The following is a 9,212-nucleotide window of genomic DNA, read 5'->3' on the forward strand; positions in this document are numbered from 1 at the left end:
CAATCACAATCGACATCCGCCCCATTTTGGTGTGAGACCCATAGCGACGGATCGCCCGTCGCTGGCTGGGTCTCGCGCATGCGCATGCCGGAGGTGGAGCATGCGCAGGGGGCAAACATCGACCCGCTTGCGAGTGCATAACGCTTGTGATCGGGTCTGAATCAGCCCCAATATACGCTGTGCGTATGGGCAGTCGGCCCACTGCCCAGACACTTGCTGCAGAGGCCGCAGGTGACTGACATCACAACTGGTCGGGCACATCTAAATGCCCAGTTGTGACATCAGGCATGACACATCGGGCCAACGATTGGTAAGGGTGTACGCAGTTACCAATCGCCAGATTGAGTGCGGCAGGAATGGATGACCCAGCAATTATTGCTCTGAACACTATGGCATCAGTGCGTTTAGTCTAGTATTTAGCTAACACAGAGTTTCCCACTACGCTGGACTTTAGCATTAATGGGTCGGTGGATTTACATTTAGCAATTACCAAGTAATACAACTTTTCCACCAAAATTCCGGGTCTGACCCGGAGTTAGAACAGGGTTCCTATCCGGATCAGACCCGGAATTTAGCCAGCGCCAACTCGGAATATTCCCGAGTCGGTGCCGTTCACACCGCAGTCGGGTCTGCATAGACCCGGCTTTTCCGGCGTGAAAGTGGACGATTGTAGATAACGTCATCTCCAAACGCCATTGAAGCCGAACCAATCGGCCGGCTTGCGGCGAACTGCAGGTCATCGTGACCCGGAGTGCGCCGTAAACACAGCAGGGTTTCACGGGCTACGCCCGTGTTAAACCTTGATATTTACCTGGGTTGGATTGCCGGGTCACTCGACCCGGCGATTCAACCCTCACCCCTTTTATACCAAGGAGCTGCCCGGGTTAACCCTGCAATAACCCGGGTTTTAGATCTGGTGTAAAAGGGGTATAAGTGTCTTCATAAAATTACATTTAGGAGTCCAAGTGCTCCTTTAATTTAACTGTGGAACAATATCTTTTAATATCTTTCTGGACATTTATTCCTTGGACAGCCCCTTAGTTTTATTATATGTGAAAGGTATACTTATTTAATAATTTCTGTACTAATAAATAAAATCTGAGTCAATTTACTATTCAACTATGGATCTGCAATTTGTGTATTTTTGTTTGATTGTATACAATTCATCATAGTTGACAATTAAGTAAAACATGTAATAGCTTTCAAAACAACACCCCTTCTAAACATGAACTTTAATATCCAAAATTATAAATTTAAATGTATGTTCAAAATCTAAAAAATTAGTACACCCTTTCTGTACTGTAAAAGACTAAAACACACTCATATATGGGCTCTCCTAAAAATATAAGACCTTTTGATACAACATTTGTAAACCCCCAATCGATAAAACTTTTACTTATTTATAAACAGCTCCATAAGTGAACACAATATTGCTTCTTTGTCATAATGGGCAAAGAACGCTCTTGCATCTCCAAACTCATCACATCGGCTGGGGGTCAAACTTGAACCTTGATGTTTCATTTTGCAGAAAGTGTTAAAATTAAATAAAGGGTGTGGAGATCATGCATTTAATGGGTAGGAGCTCATTCCCCTCCACAAAGAAAACTTGATTGCTGCACCAGGTCTGAGCTGGTGGATATTGTGCCTCAACTGGCTTGTTGTTTCATTCATGAATTTTGTTCCTTCCAGTAGCATTTCAGTAGAAGTGTTTATTAGGTGCATTGTTTCCAAATTATTATTTATTTAATGAACAGTTTCTTATATAGTGCCACATATTCCATTGCGCTTTACAATTGAAAGTTAATTTACAGTTCATACATACACAAATGCCACATGTAACAAAGGCAGGGCAGATGCCCCCTTACTCTCATAAATAAAATAATTTATAAATGAGCTTAAACTGAGCAGTAAGATAGGTGAGCAATAGAAAAGTTTAACTTAATCGAAAGTAGTGGTAGAAGGTTGTATTTTGGTGCATATCTTGAAAGTTTTCACTTCTAGTTTGCAGCAATGTACCCTAAGGAATGAGGGCCTGATTCTGCATGGATCATAATTGCAAAGCTGCATGCAGGCTATAGATATGATGTATGCATGCAGGCAGCATTGCAATAGCGATCCTTGCAGATATGGTGATGCAACCAAACAAGAAAAAAGAAAAGGCTCTTTATTGGGGCACACTTAAATGATAATTCAGCTATGAATATTATTAAGATATAACTTTTAATATGTCTTTACAAAATTAAAGAGGCATACTTATATTGTGCATAGAAAAAATAGTAATAATATTTAAGTAATAATATGCGGGTGTTTGTTGCCACTGACACCCTCAATTACTCAAATGGCGAAAATATTGATTAAAATCTGCATTCCTCTGTACATCCTTGAGATAAGTATAAGCTATCAGGTTTCCAAAATGATGTTGTACACTGATAACAAGCATTGCTAATGAATTATATATATATATATATATATATATATATATCCTTTTTTTTTGCTGCACCATATGCCGTCCTGTCCCATTCCTCAACCAATATTTATACCTACAGCAACTGGTATTCCTAGGTGGTCTCCCATCCAAGTACTGACCAGGTCTACTACTGTATCGCTTCCAAGATCAGATGAGATTGGGCAGGGTCAGTGAAGTATGGCTGTAGGTTAAGGTTAATCATATAGGTGAGATTAGCCCTTGCACATGGTCAAGCATAAATATATAAAAATGTAGGACTGTCTCTTAGAGATAAAAGTCCACTTTATTAATAAGAGTCATGAATCAGAAAGTGATGCATAGGCATACTTTAATTAATTTAAACATAAGCAATTGTATACATTTTCACTGTCAACACCTTCTCATATAGTGATCAAATGAATATTCCAAAAAAGTCTCTGTTGTTACAGTGATAATATTGGTATAGCATCACCACATAATTCTTTGTTAGCTTTAATCAGTGTACCAACTGATACAATCAAGGTTCCTAGGTATCCAATATAATACTCAGTCCATTGAAACAACACCCTAAAAAGAGAGGGTCTCACGAGCGGGTCTGAATCAGGCCCTATGTCCCAAAATCATATTCTGCCACACATTATATCACAAATTCATTAAAGCCTATTCACGCTACTACAGACAGCAGATACCTTTTCCATGAATTAATAAAGTGCCCACACTTAGAGGAGCACTAGCAATGGTTTATCTATCTAGCACTATCTATCTACAGTGGTAGGCCACATGTGGCCTGCTAGCTGCTGTGGAACTATGCATACCAACATGCCCTGCAACAATTTGGGTGCTTGGGCATGCAGGAAGTGTAGTTCCACATCAGATGGAATACAACATGTTGCGTACCTCTAGTCTAGCAGACAACTATTTTATGGGGTAAATATTGCAAAGAGTCCTTTACATATATGGAGATTACACTTTGGATTAGCTGGATGGCAGGTCTCAGTACAAGGTGGGGGTGGCAGATGGTCCATGCAACCCCTTCTCTAGAATAAGGCCAGTCCTCCCCATACATAACACCATAGGGCACCAGAGGGGCAAATTGATGACTAGCATGTATACAGCTGAGGGGGGCAGTTTATGGTGAGTGGGACATATATACGGGGGGCAGTTATTGGTGAGTGGCAAATATACAGTGGGGGGAAGTTATTGGTGAGTAACATATACGGGGGAGCAGTTATTGGTGAGTGGCATATATATATAGAACCAACACATATGATACACAATAAAAGATACCCCTCACCAATCTGCAGCACAACTCACCCAGCTGCCAACCAGCAGTGGAACTAATGGCAGGTTCCCCCACCACCACCATAGGGACTTTCCCCTTAGTCAATGCACCAGATTGGGGAAACCTGTAGGGAAACTACAAGTCTACCATGTACTGTAAGAGCCCCAGGACGGGGTTACAGGTCTATCTACTCTACGATGTGTTAGCTAGGAAGCACTAGGAAGGCACTGAGCCTGGTCTCTTACCTTCAGTCTGAAGCATCGGAGTCCTCATCTAACTCCTCCCTGTAGGACGCAGTCTGCATGGGCTCCCTGTCAAAGTTGACTCTGCGGGCGTGAGGCTGGGAGCCGTGCGGCCCCTGCGTCATCTTGCAGCCGGCTGGGTCTCCTTCAGGATGGTGTAGTGTACCCTGCACGGTGAAGTTCTTCAAGTCCTGAGGCCTCTGACAGAGGATCTCTACCATGTGGCCCTGCAGCAACTCCGTCTGGCTAGGCAGGATCTCAATACTCATCATCCCCTGTGGGGCTCTGTCCCCTCTGGCTGGCACTCAAGCACAGTGATGTGGCCTGGGAGAGAGTTAGTCTGTCCTTTGATTCCCCCATTACACGCTGCAGCCACTGCAGGAAGGCAGAGGCAGCTCCGGCTGCACCTTACACAGTCACATGCTGTTAGGAGCTGGAGCCACACTGATTGAATGTGGTGGGTATGCACCAAGAACCGCCTGCAACTTTACAATTAGAATTATTTGTACTTTTGTAGTACACCTGGCTCTAATAAAACCTAGTCGCCAGGACTAGAATCTTGGTTGCCATGGCGACCTGGCGCCCAGGACTTGTCGGGCCCTGGTTTAAATTTCAAACAGCTGTGTTTGTCTCTTTAACTATAATCCACCATTATATGTGGCATAGGCTATTAAGGATAACAGAAGGAGACAGCAAATACTACAAACGTGAGATCATACAAGAATCATTTAACAGTTTAATGCTCCAGACATATATACTACTCCCTAGACATAGTACATATACAAGACATAGTATATATAAGCTGTGAATTCATAAGAGCAGAGAGCAACTCCAATATTAATGCAGAACCTTTTAGCAAACCTTTAGTCTTAAATTTGTATAGTGAAACATAGGTTTGGAGAATAAATATACATAGGGTGATAACTGGTTTAGATACTGAGAGCACTGAGAAGGCACATAAGCCTGTCAGCTAGTGTACAATACCAGGTGTAACAGTGGTGTGGAGTCCAGTCCGGGCACTAACTGATTCTTCCATACTGTAGCGCAGACAAGCGGAGGACGCACATTTTGCCTAGGTTAAGGCTTGTTCACCTCACCGTTGCCACATACTGCCCATACTCCGGTTTATATGTGCGTGTCTATGTGAGCGTCATTCATAGGGACAATCTCAATTGCCAAATGGACACATGGGGGTTGCTATGATATAGGTCCCACCTTCTCTCTACGAGTGGCGTTCCTATTGGTCCCAGTATGACGTGTGCTGGCATTTAAACATTCTCCATGACAATAGGGCATTGCAGTGCCTTCTGATAAATGTAGTTTAAGGAGCACTAATGTGCTCCTTAAACTACATTTATCATCTGCTGATAGTATGTGAAATTAAAGCAAATCCACTGGATTAAAACTACAAAGTGATCATAATGGATTATGGCCCTGATTCAGAGCCGGACGCTCTGACCAGAGCGCTCGCTCTGAATCAGGGCCCACCTCCATTAATATGGAGCGTCCTCCTGGACGCTCGTATAGCTGTGGGTCACCACCAACAGCATATACGAGCGTGCAAGATGATGGTCGCGATGGTCTTGACCATCGCGACCATCGCCACTGCGAGCAAAAGCCTGCGGTTGAGTTTTTCAACCGCAAGGCCAGGAGTGATTTTGGCTCTATCAGAGCCAAAATCACTCCCACTGACATCACTAGTGATGTCAGTATGGCCGGCTTCAGATGGTAGGCGTTCCCTTGGGAACGCCTCCGTCTGGCAGGTACGCCCCCGGCACGCCCACCAAAGGGGGCATGCTGTCAGTCAACATCGACAGCACGCCCCCTTTGATGAGACACTACGAGCGAAGGAAAGTCCTTCGCTCGTCGCGTCTCGCGCATGCACACGACGGAGCTCCCTCCGTCGTACGCATGCGCAGTGCAGACCATCGAACCCACTTGCGAGCGGACAGCCGCTCGCGAGTGGGTCTGAATGAGAGCCTATGTTGTCACTTAGATATGATATACATATATGATGCTAATCTAGCATAACTAGAAGAGAAAAGGGTAGAAATACTAATAATAACAACAAAGATCACATTTTGTGTTTGTGAACAGCCTGATTGACATCCTTATTAACTCGTTGGTGTAATGACTTCAAAATATAAAGTAAATATATAAATTCAAGCATAGCCCCAGTAAAATATATGCTCCTCAGGCCTATATATATATTTCCTCATAAATATGTAGTTAAAACACCATACCGAATAGAAGAAAATGTGTATTAGATATCAGAATAAAATTAAAAATAAAGATAAGTGTTACCTATACATCATATTAAAAATATTGAATATAATATGGGTAATTATAATAACCCTGTAAAATTGTATCCTAAAATTTAATAAGAATATGGGTGCAAATTAGTTATTTATATGATGAAGTGTAACAACGTGTAGTGTACTAAAGCTACTAAGAAATTATAACCCAATATTTGTGAAGTAGATAAACATATCTATAAGACAGATAAAATGTAAAATCAGTGAAAGAAAGGGGAAAGTTAAATAGTGAAAAAAGGGGGGAAGTGAAATAAGTTTAAGTAGGTCTAAATAAGTATAAATCCTGTGTATAATAATATTATAACAACATAAAGTGTACAAAATGCTGTTAATGGGTAATGTAAAGTATCTGTGGAATGTACTCTGAAAGTGAATATGTGAGCTGACATTTGTGCAAAAAGTGCATTTCTACTTTGTTTTATAACATGATTGGTACTTAAAATATACATTAGAGACATTGCAAGTGATCAATTTGTTGGTTAAATGGTGAATATCATCGTAAGAATGTACTCGGAAAGTGAATATGTGAAGTTACATTTGTGCAAAAAGTGCATAACGTAATTGGTGTTTATAATGTACACTAGTGACATTGTAAGTAACCAATTTGTTAATTTAATTGTGAGTATCATCATAAAAATAGAATAATTTCCCATGTAGACCATACTACATAATATTTAATAATAGTGGTAGCGTTGTGTTAATTTATACTCATTCCTGATCTTAATTTTATCATGCTAAAATACCATCTATATGTGTTTAATGCATACGAATCAGTTAAATTTTTTTTTATACAGTAACACATAATGATTACATATATAGTCATGTCCCCCAAGTTTTTAGATGTGATAATTAATAATAGATATTATGTGCTAACAAAAGTATAATAATACGCTAGTAATAAGAAAAAGGAATATTATGTTTAAGCCTATTAAAATGGGTAAATAACTCGTATAGGAGAATTATATTAAATATATATAATGTAAAGACCTGGAGTTTATAAAGATTGATAGATAAATAAATAAATAAATAAATAAATAGCAGATAAAATATAAATAAGATGACTTGAAGAGAATATAATGTATAAGGAATTTGACTATTCTGGGTGTTAAAGTATAATATATCATTTATAGTGTATATTATTTATAGGAAGACACTATAGTTAATGTGCTCGTTCATTCCCTTGGGTGTGAGGGTACCTAGGTTGAAGGTCCATGCACTCTCTTTCTTCATCAGTTCTTGTATTATATCGCCTCCACGAATACCTAATTCAATTTTTTCAAGACCAAATATTCGTAGGTCTTTTGGGTTGTTGTTGTGCTGTATATGAAAATGACGAGCAACTGATGTGAGATTTTTGAATTTAGCAAGAACAGAAGGGGCATTTTGGATCGTTCCGGCATGTTCCAGAATACATTGTCTGAAATTTCTTGAAGTTATCCCTACATACTTCATTTTACAGCTGCACGCCAGGCAGTATATAACTGCCTTAGTGTTGCAATCAATGAAGTATTTTATTTGAATGGCATGTCCATACTTGTCCTTAAAGTCATCACATTTCACCAGGTATTGGCATGCTTTACATGTCCCACATGCAAAGGACCCTTGTGTGGTCCAAGCCTTCTTTGGAAATTTGATGAAGTGACTTTTGACAAATTTGTCACGTAGATTATTGGATCGATGCCATCCCATCGCAACCTTGGTGCCAAATAACTGGGATAAATCTTCGTCTAAGTGAAGAACTGACCAGTGTTTCTGGATTATGTCCTGTATAGTCCTCCACTCCCTACAAAAATTCCTGATGAATCTTATTTCTTCTGTGTCTTTCTTCCCTTGTTTTTCCTCCTTGAAGATCAATGTTTCTCTTGGAGTGTCAGAAATGCTGGGTTTGGCTTTCTTAATACACCTTTTGCTGTACCCCCTTTCCATCAGTCTTTCAGTAAGTTCGATACTATTGGATTTGTAAATCTGTTCTTCTGAGCAGTTGCGTTTCAGGTGCAGAAATTCACACTTAGGCAAATTTTCTATTGTTGGGGGGAAGTGTGCACTTGTTTGATGTAAAAGGCTGTTTGTCACCGTCTCCTTCCAGAAGAACTCAGTGTGAATTATGCCACCATTTGTTTTGGAAATTTTTAGGTCCAGAAAAGGTATCCAGTCCTGACTGTAATGGTGGATCAACTTAATATTAATACTGTTATTATTGAGTTCTTGAATAAATTCCAGGAGTAAACTTTCTTCACCTTCCCATATCAAGATAATGTCATCAATGTATCACCACCAGCCCCCTACAAACTGTGGGTCTGATTCAGAGCCGCTTGCTGCTGGCGAGCGCTCACTCTGAATCAGGGTGTTTTTTTTTTTCTTCAGGCTGCTCGGTAAGCTGTGGGCTTGCGAGGAGACCCTTTGGTAGGGTCTCAGCTTTTGCATGCCCGGGTGGACTCCCTGCTCTAATAGAGCAGGAAGTCCACTACTGACATCACTAGTGATGTCAGTAGGGCCTCCCACAAATGCCAGGCATTTGTGTAACCACCCCCCCTCACCGCCTACAAAACAGGATGAGCTGTCAATCAACATCGATAGCCACCCCGTCTTGTTGCAAGACCCGTAGCAACAGAGCAGCCAATGCTGGATGGGTCTCACGCATGCACATGCCGGAGGTGGTGCATGCGCAGTGGGGGACCATCGACCTGCTTGCGAGCGCTGTTCACTTGCAAGCGGGTCTGAATCAGGCCCCGAGTGTAATGATCCACTGATTCTCCAAAGACTGTTTCCCACTCCCACCTGCCAAGGAAGAGGTTGGCATATGTGGGGGCACATACAGTCCCCATTGCCATCCCCCTTGTCTGTAGGTAGAAGCGGTCCCTAAATGTGAAGTAGTTTTTACTTAAAATGAATCTTGGGAGGTCCAAGATGAACTGGTGAAAGGCACA

The 9,212-nt window shown here is 41.3% G+C and overlaps 1 pseudogene; it reads right to left on the minus strand.

Annotated features, from left to right (window-relative positions):
* Positions 1 to 2,537: 2,537 nt before the first annotated feature.
* LOC148517839 (5S ribosomal RNA) lies at positions 2,538 to 2,656 on the minus strand (annotated as a pseudogene).
* Between the last annotated feature and the right edge of the window lie 6,556 nt (positions 2,657 to 9,212).

The sequence above is a fragment of the Taudactylus pleione genome, unplaced genomic scaffold, assembly GCF_031769625.1.
Source record: "Taudactylus pleione unplaced genomic scaffold, aTauple2 ptg000208l, whole genome shotgun sequence".
In the NCBI taxonomy this organism is placed as follows: Eukaryota; Metazoa; Chordata; class Amphibia; order Anura; family Myobatrachidae; genus Taudactylus; species Taudactylus pleione.